At 41.1% G+C, this 20,182-nt stretch overlaps 1 long non-coding RNA gene across 1 annotated transcript; it reads right to left on the bottom strand.

Moving 5' to 3' along the window:
* Positions 1 to 17,474: 17,474 nt before the first annotated feature.
* Positions 17,475 to 19,332, bottom strand: LOC133724513 (uncharacterized). Its single transcript, XR_009853746.1, has 2 exons — positions 18,975 to 19,332; positions 17,475 to 18,072 (listed from the first exon to the last, which is right to left on the bottom strand). It is a non-coding gene; the product is annotated as an uncharacterized LOC133724513 (long non-coding RNA).
* Positions 19,333 to 20,182: the final 850 nt, after the last annotated feature.

Genomic DNA, 20,182 nt, shown 5'->3' with positions numbered 1-20,182 from the left:
GTTGATATCTTTCATGAGATTTTTTAAAAAAAAAAAAAAAAAATTATATTCACAAAGTGCTTTTTATTTCTTATATATGTGAGCTATTTGATTGCCTCAAAATATTTTCTCTCACATATAATTGAGTGATTATAAGCTTTTAAGCATGAGCCTTGAATCTTAGAGAAGAAAGAGTGATATATCCATGTGAGGTTTGAATCATGACTTGTTTGAAATATGTTGAGCTCCACTCACCACCATTGTTTACTCCCAAGTCTTACATGCTTATATGTGGATTATATTTTGTAATTACCTCTTGAATATCTTGATGATGTGATTCTTGGTTAAGTGCTAATCTTGGTGTCTTGAAAGTATGAGATTTCTGAGACAATATGTTAAAGGGCAATAGAGGTCTTTGTGATGTCAACATCATGGTCTTTGTCTTTGAATTTACTCTTTTATGTGTGACGTTTTTTTTTTTTTCTTTGTGTTTTACGTTTTTGGTTTCTTTGAGTCTTTGTGTTTTTGTTTCCATACTTAGTCAATTTTTTCGTTGGTTTCTTTGTTTTGTGTCATAGTCTTTTTGGTTTGTTAGTTTTTGATTTTGCTAAGGGACTAGCAAAAGCTAAGTGTGGGGGAATTTGATAGGAGCATTTTAATGTGGTATTTTAATAGTTAATTCCTCACATTTTGCTTAGTTAATTCCTTAACGAATCGATTTTTAATTCAATTTTTATTTTTAGGTACATTGGAGTAGATGATGATGAAATAAGTGTTAGGTCCATAAAATGATGGAGAAAAATGGAAATGCACTAAAAATGTCAACTTTACACATTTTCCTACTCCGGCTAGGAGAAACCAAGCCAAGCAAGGAAGAAGGAGCGACCACCTGACCAAATGAACTTCAAATGAGCTGAAACCTTCCAGATCCATTCTAGACATCCTAAGAAACATTTCTTATGAAGAGTGCAAGAGCCAAAAAGAAGTGGAAGGCCTTCAAACAGTCAGCCCAATTTTCTGCAGAAGCAAAACTGGAAAACTGGACCTTTAAGGAGTCCAGCAGAAATTCCGGCCCAAACACATGGAGATAAATTCTGAAAATTTTACAGAATGATCTACACTCATGATGGATCATTTCATATGAAGAAGTCACGGGCAAAATCTGAAGTCTTGGTGGAGAATTAATTGAAGGAAAAATGAGTAGAAAGTGACTCAAACCTAACAAATTCCATTAGTGTTTAAATATTCAAACCTAACAAATTCCATTAGTGTTTAAATATTCAAACCTAATAAATTCCATTAATGTTTAAATGCTCAAACCTAACATATCATCATTTGTTTAAATCCAAATAGTTTTGCTTGGTAGCCTATAAATAGAGGCTACAACAAAGAAGAAAGCACATTCCTTCATCCATTCCATCTTCTTTGTCTCTCCATTTCCTTTCCATTTTCCTTTCCAACATCCTCTAGGGCAAGCCACGAAGTTCAAGCAAGGCCAAGGAAGAGAAGAACCAAGCCGTGAGCATCATCATCCATCCTCCACCTTTGAAGCTTGCTTTCGAGTCTCAAAGGATTCAACGTTATTCACCCATCTTCATCTTCCATCCACGGTGTAATTCGACCTCTACTTTGTAACCTTTGCTTTGTATTTCGTTGGTTTTGCCTTAGTTGACATATATGTTTGAATCAATTTTAATCATAAGTTTCGGTTTTGATCTTTGTTCCTTCATTCCATTCGTATTTTTATGTTTTTGCATTTTTATTTGTTTTCTTAACTTAGTTTATTTTCGAATCCAAAATCCAAAATTCCCCCTTTTTCGTAAATATGTTTATACTTGTGAATATCTTTGTGTTTATATTACTTTGTTTTAATTTTAATTGTTTAATTGTTTGACAATGACAGGTGTACCCTCAATCCCCGGAATAGAACGATCCCTACTTGCTTATACTACTAATGATATTTATAGGGTTAAATTATGCGCTTGCTTTGAGCGTATCAAGGACATGTGGGGTTCCTTTGCCTCGAAGTTACCGCTGACCTGGTTTACTACTAACTGGGAATCACTGAAAATACTAAGGTGCTGCACCCCTAGTTCCCGGGCGATCTGCAGGCCTGCTATGAGTGCCTCGTACTCTGCGGTGTTGTTGGATGCCTTGAAGGCAAACTTGAGGGCGTACTCGTAGACTTGATCGTCCGGGCTAATTAGCAGGATACCGGCCCCACTTGTTTTCTTGTTGGATGCGCCATCAACATATAATCGCCAAGTGCTTGGTGGAGGCGGATCCGGGGCTAGCGGTTTATGTGGTGCCAGGGAAGGGTTATGGGAGGGAATCGCCTCAGAAATAAAATCTGCCGCTGCCTGGCCCTTGATAGCTGTCCGGGGTTGGTACTTGATATCGAACTCTCCCAGCTCGATGGCCCATTTAATTAACCTGCCCGATGTCTCCGGTTTCTGCAAAACTTGCCTCAGCGGGTGATTAGTGAAAACGGTGATTGAATGTGCTTGGAAGTAATGCCTAAGCTTCCGAGCCGATACCAAGAGGGCCAGTGCTATTTTTTCAATGTCCGGGTACCTGGATTCTGCACCAGTGTACCCCTTTCCAGCATAGTACACCGGGTACTCGCAATCGGAGTCCTTCCTAATCAGAGCTGAGCTTACAGCCGTTGAAGATGCCGCCAGATATATGTAGAGCATTTCTCCCGGAACAGGTTTGTAAAGTAGAGGTACCGCTGATAAGTACGCCTTCAAGCCAATAAAAGCACTCTCGTGCTCAGCTGTCCAGGTTATTACCTCGATGTGCTGGGTTTTTAGCAGTTTGAAGAAAGGAGTACACTTATCCGTCAGCCTGGAGATGAACCTTGACAGGGCGGCCACCTTGCCTGTAAGAGATTGGACTTCGTTCCGGTAGGTTGGGGATACCATGTCTAATATAGCCTGCACTTTCTCCGGGTTGGCCTTGATCCCCCTGTGGCTAATGATGTACCCGAGAAACTTTCCTACCTCGACCCCGAAGATGCACTTCTGCGGGTTAAGCCGCATACCATTGCGTAAAATGATGGTAAAGACGATTGACAAGTTAGTAACGTGGTCCTCCGGAGTTAAACTTTTTACCAGCATATCGTCCACGTAAACTTCCATGATAGTACCGAGAACATCCTCAAACATAGAGTTGACGAGTCGCTGATAAGTGGCACCTGCATTCTTTAATCCGAAAGGCATGACCTGGTAACAATAGAGACCCTTGTCTGTGGTAAAGGCAGTGTGCTCCTCGTCTGCCGGGTTCATTCGAATTTGGTTGTACCCACTGAACGCATCCATGAAACTGAGTAACCGGTACCCAGCAGTGGAGTCGATTAGTTGGTCAATTCGCAGGAGCGGGAAGCTATCCTTGGGGCATGCCCTGTTGAGGTTTGTGTAGTCCACACACATGCGCCATGATCCCTGAGATTTCTTTGGCACCATGACCACGTTGGCTAACCACCGGGGATAAGTGACTTCCCTGACAAAGTTGATGGCCATCAACTTCTTTACTTCGTCCTGGATAGCCCGGTACTTATCGTGTGTGAAAGCCCTCCTCTTTTGTCTTACCGGTGCTGAATAAGGGATAATACTAAGATTGTGCGTGGCTATCTCCATTGGTATACCGGGCATGTCCTCATATGACCAGGCGAATGCAGATGAGTTTGAGCGGAGGAACGAGATTAAATTTTCCCTGATAACCGGAGACAGTTTAGTACCTATCTTAACAGTCCTGTCCGGGAACTGCTCTGATAGCACCACCTCCTCAATGTCCTCTACGGCACCGGGCCGTTCTTCGTCTGAATCGGTATCATCCCTGGGATCCTCGTACCTGTCCGTCAGAGGGTTAGTAGCCACGGGCAACATCTCAGACTTTCCCTTACCGCGAGATACGGTCAATGAATAGCATTTCCTTGCTGCGGCCTGGTCACCTCGGATCGTAGCGATGCCGACCGGGGTTGGCACTTTCATCATCAGCATGTGACCTGCCATGAAGGTTTTCAGGCGCCAAAGTGCCGGCCGGCCTAGGATAGCATTATAGGATGAGACGCAGTCCACCACGATGAACTCTGTTTTGATGGTTGAACAATTTGGGCTTTCGCCTAAAGTGATCGATAGGTAATCTGATCCGAGTGGTTGGACGATATCCCCTGAAAAGCTAATGAGCGGCTCATTATCCTGCGATAGCTTGGCTCTGCCTCTGTTCAAAGCCTTGTACGCATCGCGAAATAATACGCTAACTGAGGCCCCGGTGTCCACCAGCACCCGGGACATTATATAATGGTCCATTTGGAGTGTGATTAAGAAGGGATCATCATGGGGCATTTTCAGATCGGCTTCCTCCTCCTGCAGGAATGTCACCGATGTCCATCCGGTACCATCGTCTTGCCGCGGGGCCTTGTGGAAGTTGAAAACTTCCGGATGATCGAAACTAGAATTTCGCCTCTTCCTCTGAGGATGTAATTCCTTCGGGCCCCCACCGTGGATCGTGAAGATTTGGCCGTACACGTCCACCGCCCCTATCTCCTTAGCAGGCAGGTACCGTTGGAGCTTGCCCCTATGGATAAGGGACTCGATAGTATTTTTTAAAGCAACACATAGATTGGTATTGTGTCCGGCATCCTCATGATAAGTGCAGAACTTTCCGGTATCGTGCTGGGTAAGTTTACTCTTCGGGAACTTCCTTGGAGGTGGGCCCGGTATCTCATCCTTACTTTCGTTCCAAATAGTCTCGTATGAAGCGTTAAGGATTGTGAACACCTCATACCGGGGGGGTGGTGGTGTTCGCGGGGCCTGTTGTACCCCTGGCTCCCGCTGGTGGTGAGTGGTCCCATAACTGTTAGCCCTGGATGAGGACTCTTTGCCTCTTTTGCTCGAGGTATGGGGTGACCTGTCATGACTATGGGCCCACTCCCTCTTTCGTGGCTCATCCCTGACAGTTGAGGCTGAGGTTGGCACCCTTAGCTCTGGTCTGGGTGTGTCCCCATAGGTTTCGAATTCGGCCTGGGCGTGTCTGATGGCAGTGGCCATCAGCTCGTCGTAGTTGGCTGGAGGATTATGGTTAATCCCATAGAGAAATTCTCCGCGCCTTAAGCCTCTCCTGAAAGCCAGCTCGGCCAGTTCCTTATTAAGGTCCCGGCACTTGGCGGTAGCCGCCTGCCACCGATTTACAAAAGACTTCAAGGTTTCATTCTCTCCCTGCTGGACCTTTAACAGGCCCTTTGGTGTGTGTATCCCATCGGTGCGTAAGATGAATCGAGCTACAAACTTGTCAGCCAACTCCTTGAAGTTCCCTACAGAACCGACCGGCAGTTCGTAGAACCAACTCAAAGCTTCCCCTGACAAGGTTTCCTGGAACATATTACAACACACCTCATCCGTATATCCCTTGGCACTTGTTTGCGAGCGGAAGGCCTGTAGATGCTGGTAGGGATCTCCAACCCCCGTGTAGTCAATCTTCAGTGGCTTCGACATATCTGCTCGAATGGCTCCTCTAACCTGTTGGGTGAAAGGACCCGGGCGATCCTCGTAGGTGGCCAGGGCCCTCCAGGTGTCCCTGTTTTCTGTGGCCTGCACCCTTGCCTGCAGAGCATGCAAAGAGTTGCTCATTTGCACAAGTAATGCCGTGTTTGCGTCGGTTACCGGGGGGATATTCGGTGCTGGCTGTGGTAACGGTGGTGGTGGTAGATGTCTCAAGCTTTCCGGGAATAATTCTACCGGTACTTGGATTACCCGCTGGGCGGCGTTCACGCCCGCCGCTGGTTGGGATGCCCTAGCCAGGGCCTGGGTGAGCGCCTCGTTGTGCTGGTGCCTCCGGTCCAGTGCTCGAGCCAGCGCTGTGTTTTCATCTTCCAGATCCTGCATCTTTTGTTGCGTAAGGCGGTTTGTTTCCCTATCGGTACTCTGTTGTTCCCGATCGATCCTGGACTGTTCCCTGAAAGCTGCTATCTCCGCCCGCATGGATTCCAATTCCGATACCAGAGACACTTGGTCCGGGACATGCGGGTCCAAGGAACCGGGGCCATGAATCTCTTCAACACCTGGCGCTTCTGCTGATGAAGTACCCGGAGAGAATATCAGTGCCCAGGCGACACTTCTACCCTCTCCTGCCGTTCCTCCCGGCTCAGTCATGATCCTAACCCCTATCTGGCGCGCCAATGTTTCTGGTGGCTTTCTCCGGGTACCTCACACAGAATGCTATACCGTCTGGGGTACCGATGCGCCTCCTAAATCCTGTACCAAGAACACACGCTTAGAGGAGTAAACCGTGCCGGACGGTTTACACCTCTCCGATGCTTGAGTGAGAAGCTAATATTGATGTATAGTAAGTAAATAGTAGACAAAGGAGTTATTACCCGTAAAAGGTGGTTGTGCTAATGCCTATATACTCGAGCATGTGAAGGAAGTCTCCCCCATCTTCGATGTGGGACACCAGTTGTTCTTCTGATGCCATATCAGTCCTCCTGTTGTGTAAATAGTTGGGCTGTGTTGGCCTTGCCCAGGGCCCTGGGTGCCCGGGGTGGCATCCCAAATGGGCCTCGCCATGGTGGGTCGTGAACCCGGCCCATGGTATAGTACATGGGAGTACCGATGGGGCCCAGCCGATAGTACCAAACTTAGTTGAGACTTCCCTAGTATGTACAGTTATTATCAATTTTTTTTTTTAATAAAATGAAGAGGGTATAAAAGAGATTGAAGGTAGAAAATACTTCGAAAGTAAAAAGATTGGCTGATGTTTATCGTGGAGGTAAAAAGAGTATATATTTTTTTTAATCTTTTTCTCTCTTTGTTCTTATTTGTCTTGTCATCTGAGCTAACAAAGTCTATTAACAATTGAAAAAAGATGGAGGTCCAAATATCAAATTTGGAGATCCAACTAGAATCACCCTAAAAGATTTTTTTTTTTAAGAATAGAAATTGCATAATATTAAGAAATTTAGATAGTTACAACAAATAGAAGTACATAGGATTAACCATTACTAGAGTTTGCGTTATAGGGTTAGGGTTTACTGGGAGTGAGAGTTCAGTGAGAATTTTTCACGGGTTCCAACACTATAGGGGATATCGATGCAATGGCAGCCAAGTTAGCGTCCTCTCTAGCTCTGGCGGAGGGAAAGAAGGCCGTGGATTTGCAGCTGTCAAAGGAAGGACCTTTGACAACCGAAGGTGAACATGATCAGCAAACTACTCACCGCTAGGGAATACAAGAAGTGATCCTTTATAGGGATGTTTCGATCCGCTTGGCATATCAATGGAAAATTCATGGTGAAACCTGCAGAAGGGGATCGAGTCCTTTCCACCTTTTCAGATCCGGTGGACAGAACCCCCTGGCGTCGCGGTCCGTGGGGTTTTAACGGGGCCCCTGTAGTGCTGACTGAGTGTGATGACATCGAGCAGATTAATCAAGTGCCGCTGTAGCGCTCATCTATTGGATCACCCTGTTTATCGTGCCGCCAGCTTTCTGGTCAGAAAGGGTGATGCGCATGATTGGCAATACAATTGAAGATCTTAAGGAATGGGATAGGCCGGCTTTCCGGCGAGGGGTGATGCAAGTTTGAGTTGACATCGAGTTCACGCAGCCTAAACTTCTGCAGCGTTTAAATTGCTTGGAGGACAAGGTGGAAGTGCTGGTGCATTTTAAGTACGATAAGCTTTTCGGTCGGCACAGTAGGTGTGGCTTTGTAACCCATGTGGGGCTGCCATTGGAAGAGATAGCTGATAGCGGAGGAGCACGTCTGGGGGCCAGGCTACTAATTCTTGGGTTGCAGCTTTGGTGACAAAGTTCGTCGGGGATTAGGGTTAGCAGCGATGGTCCAACATTAGTCTTCAAGGCACAGATGCCAAAGGGAGTGGCTTCAACGCTGACATCTGTGCCTGCATGATATTTTCTTCCTCAAAAGCCCTGCGCCTGGTTACTATACGTGAGAATGAAGAACAGACTTTGGCTACGTCACCCATTACTAGGAAAAGAAAAAAGAGGTCAAGAGACGATTCTGTGTCTCCATGAAAGCCAAGATTCATCCCGGCAATCGGAAAGCGAAACATTGACGCTACAACTATAAGACTGATTACCCTGGAACCACCCAAGCCTATGCCAAACAAGAAGAAACGGGGTAGACTAGCTGGAAGCCAAAATAAAATGCCCTATGGCACTGCTGGGGAAGGGGAAGAAAGACAAGGAGACAAGTAGTGAGAAGAAGAAGAAATCGAAGGCAAAGAAGAACTTGTTACCTCAAATGATCAAGGCCTCGGTTGGTAGTGCTAACTCTAACCCTAAAGGGAAGGAGTTGGCTCTTTTTAAATTTTCCTCTCTCTCTCTCTCTCTCTCTCTCTCTCTCTCTCTCTCTCTCTCTCTCTCTCTCTCTCTCTCTCTCTCTCTCTATATATATATATATATATATATATATATATATATATACGGAGCCGTTCCAAAGAGGACGTCCGCACTTTCGCTAAAGTGCGGACGACGATGCTGCAGCCCCGCTCAGGTCGCGATGGCGCGGCGCCGCTTGCAGGACGGAGGCCAGGGGTCGGACGGACAGGTTTGCAGTCGGGTGGAGTCGCCGGCGACGTGGTTGCAGCGCTGCCCAGAAACCTGCAACCTCGATCTCCTCCAACCTCGATCATTGCCCAGAAGAGGTCTGGGATGCCTCCGGCCTCCGTCCGACCCTATTCGCGCAGCCGTCGCGGCTTGAAACGCTGCAAAAGATCGACGTCCGCACTTTAGCGATAGTGCGGACGTCCACTTTGGAACGGGCTTGTACCTATATATATATATATATATATATATATATATATATATATATATATAAGTCTAGTGTGTCCGGAGGTAGATTCTAGGAGCTTTCTGAGATGTTTTCACGTTTCAGTTGTACCACAATTTCGTGTAGGCAGGTGAGGCATAGATGAATGATTTTTCTTTAGGAGGCGAGGCTATTTTGGTATGTACTAGGCTTGTTTTTAAGCGAGATTTATGGACTGTAATGAGCTGTGGTACAGTGGTACTTGGATAGGGAGTTGGCTGTTTCCCTGCCAATTTCTCTATTTTTAAGTGTTTATAGTCTCTAGCCTTTTCATGGTTTTTGATCTAATGCAATCAACTATTAGTTAAAAAAAAAAAAAAAAAAAAATTAGATTAACCATTATGGTTAATCATCTACCCAAAACTGAAATGCAGGAAACAAAAGCGCGATGCTAACTAAAAATGCGTTGCCTGAACACATTTTCTAAAGCGTACTATGTACATATAACAGTGGAAAATAAGCGAAAGAATTATTCTAGTTGGACCTCCACTTTTGCTATATAGACCTCAACATCATTATTTTTTCCTTGAACAGTCAATTTTGCCCTCAACATCATTATTTTTTCGTTGAACAGTCAATTTTGCCCCTTTATTTTTAATGTTGTTATTTTCTTTCTTTTCTTTTTTGTCTATACATGTTTGAGCGAAAATTCTTCAGTACACGGCGGTGGAAGTACACATACAAGTCTGAGAGACACGTGGTACAATCTGAACCGTCCAATACGTGGGGTCAGTAATCAAGTCATCTGGGCCATCAATTGATACTAACTTTCTTTTAACAGTCAACGTCAAAAACAAATTTCTGTACTATCGGTGTAAAAAAGTTCGACGGTAAAAAGCAAATAGGACCTTTAGCTATTTCTTCACTCTCTTGTGCTCATCGATTCTGGTTTCTGTGCATGGTTTTGGAAATTTAATTTTGAGAGATTGAGAGCAACTATCTGTGAGTCCATATTTTCTACCAATTTGAGCTCTTGGGTGTAAACCTTTCAATTGCCTGGGTTGCTATCGGAGAGGAAGAAGAAGATGGAGATCACTACCCGATCGAGTCAGCCCTTTTCTAATTGAATGAGTAGGTCAGCTGCGTTCAAACTTCAAACTCCTAATCCTAACTACCCATTAACTCTTACATAGCTCAGTCAATTTATCGATTTTAGTTTTGGGTCTGGGTAGAAGTTGTGTAGAAAGGAAGGTGTTGATGTCCACAGCTTAACTACATCGCCAGTACACCTTCAAGGTCGGCGATGACCTCGACTACATCGCCACCAGCCTGTTCTCGCGCCTCGTCACGTAATCAGATCCAGCTCGGGCAGAAGCTGTGAATCCCACTGCCGTGTAGCTGCAGATTTGGGCGGCGCGGACGGCGTGTCGGGACCGAAATTGGCTGGAGCGGTTTTGGGCCGGGTCTGGAGCTGACCATTGATCGGCTTGGACATGGGCCCAACTTAGGTGTAGAGCTGAATTATGAAAAACGGAATATAAGAACTGAAAATATTTTTATTAAGTTTATGGAGGATTGAATATCACTAATTCAGTATTAATTGATTAAATAAGGATTAAGGTTAAATTGTATTAATTTTTACTTAATTAAATTATCAGAATAAATAAGTAAGGACAATTGACAATTGAAAATATTTACAAGTCCATTTAGATGAGATTTAATTCAATGTTTAATAATTAAAGTCATTTTCTCGACTAGAATCATTTTTTTGTGTAAGCTTCTAGCTGTATTAAAGGTCCTTTGAGTCCAATCTCGAGCCATGCCTGATTGTTGGTTGTTTTTTTTTAATTATTTCATTTTTGCATTTTCTATAACTTTAAAGTACATTGATAGACAAAAAATTAAAATAATTTTTTTAAATAAAAATAAAAAAAGTTGAAAGGTGATGAAGCGGTTAAACGTATTAGGGAATCTGTTGGAGCAAAAGAGGCTTTTTTTTTCCCTAAATTGGAGAAAAATCAAAATATGGGGAAGCTGTTGGAGTTGCTCTTAGTATTTAATAAATGTGTTTGACTTAGGGTTGCCATTGTTGTTCATGGAAGATATACTTTTCGATACAACTAATAAACAAATTAGACCGCATTAGTAAACATATGAGAAGTTGTATGATCCAAAAAATTGAAATTGGAAATCAATAAATTTAACATTATCCATCTTTTTATAGCATATTCAGAGGTACTGTGTAAAAAAATTAATCTAATATGTCATCATTTCAACATTAAATAAAGCGGTCAATTCTTTATATGTGTATACTTCCCTAAAGGGAGCTAAACCATGAGAATATAAACTTCCCAAAATTTTTATCATTGGTTGGTTTAGCTCATAACCATGAGAGTGTGACAGCTAACAGATTGAAAAAAAGAAGTTGTGAATGAGCGGTTATGAACATATTAGTTTTATGTGGTATTTAGGGTTTAGGGTTGACCTAGTAAATCGAGATCCAAATGATGAAGAAATTTTGACCATAACCATTTCTTCTTACCATGATAACATCCAACGGTCGATTTTGATAAAGTCTATTTCATCCACATATATAGTTGCTCATGGAATGTATATTTTTCGATACAACTAATAAACAAGTTAGACCGCATTAGTAGACATGTATAAATTTTGTGCGATTAAAAAATTTCAAATTGAAAATCGATAAATTTGACCTTAACCATCTATTTATAGGATATTCATATGTATAGTGTAAAATAAATTGATATGCTGTCATTTTGACATCAAATAAAGAGGTCAACCCTTTATGTGCTTATATTTCCCTAAGGAGAGTTGAACTATAAGGAGATAAACTTCTTGAAATTTTTACATTAGTTGATACAGCTCATACTCACAGGAGTGTGAGAGCTGAAAAATAAAAAAGAAGAAGCTGGGAATGAATGGTTATGAGCATTTTAGTTTTATATGGTATTTAGGGTTTAAAGTTGACCTAGTAGATCGAGACCCAAAAGACGACAAAAATAGTTAAAATTTTGACCATAACCATTTCTTTTTATCACGATAACATCTAACGGTCGATTTTGATAAAGTCTATTTCCTCCATATAACTGCTCATAGAAGGTATACTTTTCAATACAACTGATAAACAAGTTAGACGGCATTAGTAGACATGTAAAGATTTTGTGTGATTCAATAACTTGAAATTGAAAGTCAATAAGTTTGACATTAACCATCTATTTATAGGGTATTTATATGTATTGTGCAAAAAACAAAGTTTGATATGTTGTCATTTCAACATCAAATAAAGAGGTCAACCCTTTATGTGTTTATATTTCCCTAAGGATGTCACGCCCCTGATTTTTAATAAAATAAAAATCGATATATATATAATCCCATAATTATACATGCGTGAACGTTCAGTCATCAATACAAATACCTGGAACATCTTTCCCTTAAAACAAGTATATACTGATGCCCTGAAACAATCCAAATTAATATACACTCGCCCACAGAGTTATATATTACACAAGTTTACGAATTAAATTGTCATCACAAAATAAAACGTAAATGCTCCTCAGAGCTTACTACATAGCGGAAGTCATACACTGGCAAAGCCAACAAAATTTGCTTCCTACCCGTTCTGCTGCCAACAAGCTACCTCAGCTTCAGCCACGATTTTCCTGACCTGCAGGATTAACCCCTACACCGTTTGAATGGTGCACCGGGGTTGCCAAACAACAAACCCGGTAAGCTTCTGCAAGCCCGTATGAGTAACTCATGAACATCAATCAACAACTCACATCAATCTACTTAAGGAACTCATGCAACCATGATTCCTTCTAACATTCCATATCCTTTCCACAGAAAGGACAACATGAGTCACCGCCGTGACAATGTTCTATTTGCTAACTTAACCATCAAGTAGCAATTTAAGTCTCATCTAGACAATTAAAGAAGAATACCATCAGAACTCTCATTTAAAACTACATACCTATGAGTCTCCAGCAACCTCGACCGTCACTCCCATAAGCTATCATGACAGACAGACTAGAGCTCTATTGAAATCGTAATCACTCGTCCTACCAAGGACGTGATTACCAATTTCCTGCCTTGGTCACCATCTGCGACCTGTTACCATCTGTGACATATGATTTCAGACCCCGTCTGATCATGAAATCAAACATCAAGGTCGCCATCTGCAACCTGTCACCATCTGTGACCTATGACCTTCAGACCCCGTCCGGTCTCAAAGTCGAACGTTAAGTAAGTCACACCTGACCTAAAACGTTACTAACATCTAATCTCGGCTTTCCTTATCCCTGCTCACCATCTGTGACTCTTGGTACAAAGACCAATACATTTAAATGAGTCACGCTTGACTCACAAATGTAACATCAAACATCAATACATTTCAACAATAGAAAACATCTTTTTCCACAATATTGTTTCCATGAAAAGTCACATTCAACAATAATATAAGCATCATCATGCATATTATTCATCAAATACCATCCACAAGAATATATATATTTCACGTAAATATATATATATGTAGTCATTCGCTCAGGAATGCCTACTAATACCAACTATAGTTTGCAGTTAAATAATTAACGCCAAAACAATAATGGTACTTCTGTTCCTAAAGATCCTTGTGAGATTTACTCACCTTGAATTCCCGCTGCGTCTTCAACCAAGAACAAAACGGTCAATCCGCCAATTAACCGTCCAAATACTTCGTCAAGTACCTAATCACAACGGTATCCACTTAGTAACGATTCACATTTGATTTAAATCCGAAACCCCTGTTTTGGACTAAAATCCCCAAAGTGGCGCCAATCGAGGCAAAACCACATCCGAGACCTCCCAAGGTCACCGGAACACTTCCATGATCGATGTGTCCAAACCACAAGTCGATCGGATACTCAAATCCTCACGGATCGAATAAATTCATCGATATGAAACGTTAAAAATCATAACAAATTCATTCGAACTCCAAAACTTGCATATTATATATCGAAACGCTCATATCAACGAGTAGAAGACATATAATACCAGAAACTGTCTCATACATGGCCGGAACACCGCCGTAACGCCACCACAGACGGAGGCGCACCGCCGCCGGCCAAAACTCAATATATCACAAAACTCCCAACATCAAAAAGCTTCATCTAAGCATGCATGTGACATCTCATAACTAGCTCGAAGTCAGAAAACAACCATAAGGGATCGAAAACTACCTCACAAGCCGTGAACAGTAATCCCAACTGAGTTGATCGAGTTTTCACGTAAATCCTTCCAAACAACCACCAAAGATCGTACAAGGAGGCTGCTGCGAACTCCCCAAGATTGGCCTGAAGCCTCACCGACGTCGGAGCTGCGTTTTCCGGTCGGGTTGAAAAACCACGAACTGCAACTCCTTGCTGCGCTTCCTCCACCGAAAATCGTCACTCGAGGTCACCACAGAGACGACCGGAGCAAGGAGGCGAGTCGTTCTGTGCAGGTTTCGCCGGTAGAGGTCGCCGGAGAACGGAGTTCCGGCCGGGTCGGAACACCGGGTTCGGATCGGGTCAGCAGGATATTTTCGTTTCTGAAGAGGCCGACCGAGAGAGAAGAGAGAGAGAGGAGAGGGCTTCCGGAAAAGGAAATGGAATTTATGAAAATAATTTATGATTTTCCTCTATTTATACTAAAACGGAAACTTCTTCCGCTAGCCATAACTTTATCATACGAACTCCGATTCCCGCGTTCCGCATGTCCACGAACTCGTATCGACGCGCTCTACAACTTTCGTGAAGGAAGTTTCCCGAGAATCCCAACGTACAAAAAGTCAAACTTCACACGACCCCCTAAACCGTAAAATTCAAATAATTATACGGACGAAAACCATTCCACTTCACATACAATCTACGAATAAAGCACAATAACAATTATTCGTACAACTGGTCCATTATTAATTACCAAAATTAAATAACAGAAATCCAGGTCATCACAAAGGAGAGCTAAACCATGAGGAGATAAACTTCCCGAAATTTTTGCATTAGTTGATATAGCTCATACTCATGGGAGTGTGAGAGCTGACAGATCGAAAAAATAAGTTGCGAATGAGCAGTTATGAGCATATTAGTTTTATGTGTTATTTAGGGTTTAGAGTTGACCTACTAGATCGAGACCCAAACAACTTCGAAAAAAGCTGAAATTTTGACCATAATCATATATTCTTATCATGACAACATCCAACGGTCGATTTTGATAAAATATATTTCCTTTACACTGTTCCTCATGGAAGGTATACTATTTGATACAACTAGTAAACAATTTAGACCACATTAGTAGACATATAAGGATTTTGTGCGATCCAAATAATCAAAATTGGAAATCGATAAATTTGACATTACCCATCTATTTATAGCATACTATTAGGTATTTTGTAAAAAAATTAACCCGATTCGCCGCCATCTGGACATTAAATAAAGCGGTCAACCCTTTATACGCTTTTACTTCCCTAAGGGGAGTTGAACCACGAGGAGATCAACTTCCCGAAATTTTTACATTAGCTGATATAGCTCATACCCACGAGAGTGTGAGAGCTGACAGATCGAAAAAATAAGTTGTGAATGAGCGGTCATGAGCATATTAGTTTTATGTGTTATTTAGGGTTTAGAGTTGACCTACTAGATCAAGACCCAAACAACTTCGAAAATAGCTGAAATTTTGATCATAATCATATATTCTTATCGTGACAACATCCAACGGTCGATTTTAATAGAGTATATTTTCTCTACATTGTTCCTCATGGAAGGTATACTATTTGATACAACTAATAAACAAATTAGACCACATTAATAGACATATAAGGATTTTGTGCGATCCAAATAATCAAAATTGAAAATCGATAAATTTGACATTACCCATCTATTTACAGCATATTAATATGTATTTTGATTTTATTATGAAAAGTATAGGGTCGATGCACCAATAAAACCTACCGACTCAGAAAACGACCTAGCTAACCCTAAAATATATGCTGTATACTTTTTTTATTTTTCATTTTTACATTTGATATAAGAAACCCTATTGTCGTGTTCCTAAAAAAAAAAAAAACTATTGTTATATATATATTATTAAATAGGGATTGCAATTCAATTGGGCAATTATTAAAGCAGAAGGGTTTTCTTGACACGTATTCATTTACAAATTTCCTGGGGAGGGGAAGCTTACCCGCCTCCAATCACAAAAAAATGGCGGCCAAAATTGAAAAAGCCCTCCCAAAATTTGAAGTAGACTTAAGATTCCCACCATATTGTTTCCCCAGCCAGATATACTCATTAAGCCCTCCCAATTCCTTTCAGCTAAGGGCGCTTCCACCATCAGATTCGTTTCATTTCTATTCCCAGCTCTGACCTCCACTTCTTTGGTCGCAGCTTCCCTTTACTCGACACCCATTACCCATGTCCCTATTCTAATTTGGTCTGGGTTAAATTTAACGAACTGGTGTCCCCAAAGCAAGCGTTCAGCACCAGCGATTTCATCAACCTCGCTCTGTGATTATAAGGCGATTCTTCGCTCAATGAACGAACCTGCAGTTGCATTCTCTCTGATTTGGAATTAATTGTCTCAAAAGAGGATTCATTTTTGGTTTTCAGTTTTCCTCTTCAGAGTAACAGTGGGACATGGAGTGGTGTAATTTTATACCAATGAGCCTATGATTAATGGCCCAAGCTTTGTTTTCCATATGATTTGGTATCTCTGTCTCTCGTGTTTATATTTTGTACATTGATTAATTTGCTCCTGTGAAATTCTCAACATGCTAGAAATGGATAGTTCCCTAACCAGAAACTGACCTTTAAATAATGTATGATATCTCTCAGCATAATCAGAAATTAATCAATACTAGTTTCCTCTGTATAGAGATTTGGTTTCCCAGCTTAGTGAAGTTTGGTCTTTGTTAGAAACATGTATATTTGATTCTAGCATTATCGATCCTAAATCATTTTGTCATGGCAATTTAGCTTCAATGTAGATTCTTGTGGGTTTGATTGTTTGTGAAAATGTAAACACAAGGGATTTTGGAGTAATCATTTACTGGAAGCTATCTTTGTGCATCTGTGTGTTCATTTGAGTGTCCAAAACTTGCTCAGTTTGGAATAATTTCTTTGCTTCTTGATTTGACAAGTGATAGCTGCATTTAGGTACATTTTCTTCATTGTTTATGGTTAGCTTCTGTTTATAAACATTTATAGGAAGCTATCTTTGTGTATCTGTGTGTTCATTTGTGCAGCCAGAAGTTGCTCTATTTGGAATTATTTCTTTGCTTCTTGCTTTAAGTGATAGCTGCATTTAGGTACTTTTTCTTCATTTTTTTTTTCCTCATGGTTTCTTTGCAGTAAAAGACGGGTAAGAGGCAGAGAAGATGGCTACTGATGTCATGTCAATCCATATTATGCAGGAATCAATTGATGCTTGAAACTTGCTTTATCCTCTCTGACTTCTACAAGAAGAATAGAAGCCAATGTCAATAGGCCTCAATATGGGACAGTCGACTGCTTTTTGGTAGCTGAATGTAGAGAAGCACAATCTAGTATCAGAGCAACATTATCTTAGCATTTTTGCTGCAAAAACATGTTGGCCATGACTAGCAATTTAATCATATGCTTAGACATTTGGGAAAAGAAAGTTTAGCAACTTTCCCGTGGTTAAAAAAACAGCTATCGTTCTCTTAAAATCCACTAAATGAACAAAAAAGGTAACCATTCATTAATCATTGGAAGGGTTACAAACTTACAAATATTAGCATTGATATTTATCAATCTCATAAGCCATTCAGGCCCAATTTCAATACAAAATATATCAATACGTTCCTTCACTATGAATCTAGCTAACACATGAACCACTCTGTTGCATTCCCTTGGTTGGAAGCAGACCTTGGGTGCACCAGATTTCTTCAACAGCACTTTCAGGTCCCTTTGGGGATGTCTGATAAAATAAGAGCGACACTATTAACCCCCTCTTTGCCGCCAACACATCTTGTTAGAGACTACCAAGCTACTAGCCTCTATACTATCAATCTCCACTTCAAGACGGAGAATTCCAATTTCAAATACCCTGCTTTCCAAGCCATCAAATTCCATTGTCAAAGGAGAAAAAATCCTTATATCTGGTATTGCAAAAGCACCCATTAAATTCCCCCATCTCATTTCTAAAAACTGCCCCATCTGTGGATCTCTTGTGATTATTGAACCAGAACAAACTGATCATAGGCTCCAATAGGTGCATTGACTGCATTTTAAAGTCATTCCCGTCATGATTTTCACAATGTGCAGACACATCACCTAAAAAAAATAGGCACGTCATTGTTTATATATTTGCAATACTAACAGCTATTTGCATTATGATTATGACCAAAATTGTTGAATTGGGAATGCAAGACCTTGCAATTGAAGTACATAAAACTATCAGTGCAAATCTCTATTGAATGAGGCAAGTAACCAGAAGTGGTTCATCGCAACTCAGAGGAAATTATTAAACCCCGAGTTTGCCAAGCTACCTTTCTTGCATGCCATCAGTGCAAACATTGAATTAAAGACAAGTTTACATGATATTGTTTCCTACATTGAATTTATCTGCATTTAATTGCCAAGCATTCACTGTAAGTTTCAGCAAACAGATGCTATTTTATGTGTCAGAAAGACATCCATTGAATAAACGAAGAGGTATTCCGTGCAATACTAGGCATTAGACAAGAAATGACCACCTTATGTGCTGCTCATTAGTGAACAGTCTTAACTCTCAACTCTAACCATATCGGTGCAGTAAATCACTCATGTTTTTATTTTTGAAATTAATGAGAGAAAACAACCCAGAATTTGTCTGTAACTCTTCAATAAAAGGGACAAGCTTTCACTGAGATTTCTTTCATTTCAATTCACCCAACTATGGCAAGAGCCAAAAATTCCTAATTTACTTCACAGAAAAGATGGACTATAAAGAAAATCGCCAAATAGCTACAACTAACAAAACACTCTCCTAGCAAAAAAAAAAAAAAAAACTAGGAGAGCTATTTTAATATGTAAAGAAGAGCAGTTCTGTAAATCTGTAATCAATTCCCTCATTGTTCAATTGAAATTGAAAAGAAGTCAAAAGCCTTGAAAAATTTGAAGATAGATTAATTAATACATATACCAAAGCTTTCATTCAACCAATATATAAAAACTTTTGCATCATTGATCGTTACCTTCACCGACGAACTGGCCGTTACCAACAATACGAACCCTTCAATCGGCTTCACTACAATGTCGTATTCGTCCGGATCCAATTGCAAATTTGAAAACACATAAATGATTGAAACACCCAATTTCGAATTAAACTGTAAAATTGAATACAAAATTAACGCCAGGAACTTGGAACCTTTCTATGATATTGGCGTTGTCGGGGTTAGAGAGAGGGAGAGGAGGACCGAGCTGCCACGAATCGGAGAGCGCTTGAGGATTCTGGAGGAAGCAGGAGTGGGAGAGAGGGTCGAAGGCGAATTCGAAAGTGTATGGAGTATGAACATTTGGTTATGGTAAAATTTTGTTTCACTGCGTTCTCTGTTTTTGGTCTGCCGCGTTTTTCTTCCTCACTAACCCCCATTCACTAACGCCGTCCATCAATTTCGGTATCACGTGTGTAGCACATGGGCCGTGTATGTACACGGCCGTGTACTGAAGACTCTCCGATGTTCGAGTTTGAGTTTGATATATTGAGTTTGAGTTTGAGTTTGAGTATATCACACACACACTCTCTCTCCCCCCCCCCCCCCCCCTCCTAAAAAACTAATGGACAACGAGTTTACGTAGAAGGAGACCTCCCAAACGTCGTGCTGCTACATCTTCCATCAGAGAAGTCGAAGATAGTAGCCTCGGTGACGATCACGACAACCACCCATCATTTTCGCAAAATCAGAACAGTCTTTGATCTATTATGATCATAGTTTCTTTGGCCAATGAACTAATGAAGACTGGTAGAGTCTATAATTTTGGATTTGTGAAAATCGTAATGCCCAATTTTCGGTGCTATGCTTGATGTGATATTGATGTTGAATTTTCTTTCTTGTTTTATGGGCTGCAGATGTTGAATATCAATCGAAATGTAAGATTCATTTTAGTTCTGGGTGGTGAAGGGCAAAGAAAAAAAAAACAGAGAGAGATGGAGAAAGAATAGCGGGATGTAGGGTGGACGGTTGTTGTGAAGATGGAAGAACAAAAGAATAAAATTGAAAAGAGAGTGAGAAGAAAGAAGAGAGAGATGTACAGAAGAAAGAGGACAAGAGGGATGCAAATGGTGAAGATGGGTAGTCAGATTCATTATGTTGGACTTCCCTCCCTTTTTAATTTTTTGTTTTGCAGTTCTTTAGACTTTTAGAGAGGGACATAATAGTAATAAAATTTTTACAAAAATCAA

Source organism: Rosa rugosa, chromosome 1 (genome assembly GCF_958449725.1).
Source record: "Rosa rugosa chromosome 1, drRosRugo1.1, whole genome shotgun sequence".
Lineage (NCBI taxonomy): Eukaryota > Viridiplantae > Streptophyta > Magnoliopsida > Rosales > Rosaceae > Rosa > Rosa rugosa.
The sequence above is the reverse complement of the archived record's forward strand: the minus strand, read 5'-3'. Positions and strand labels throughout refer to the sequence as shown.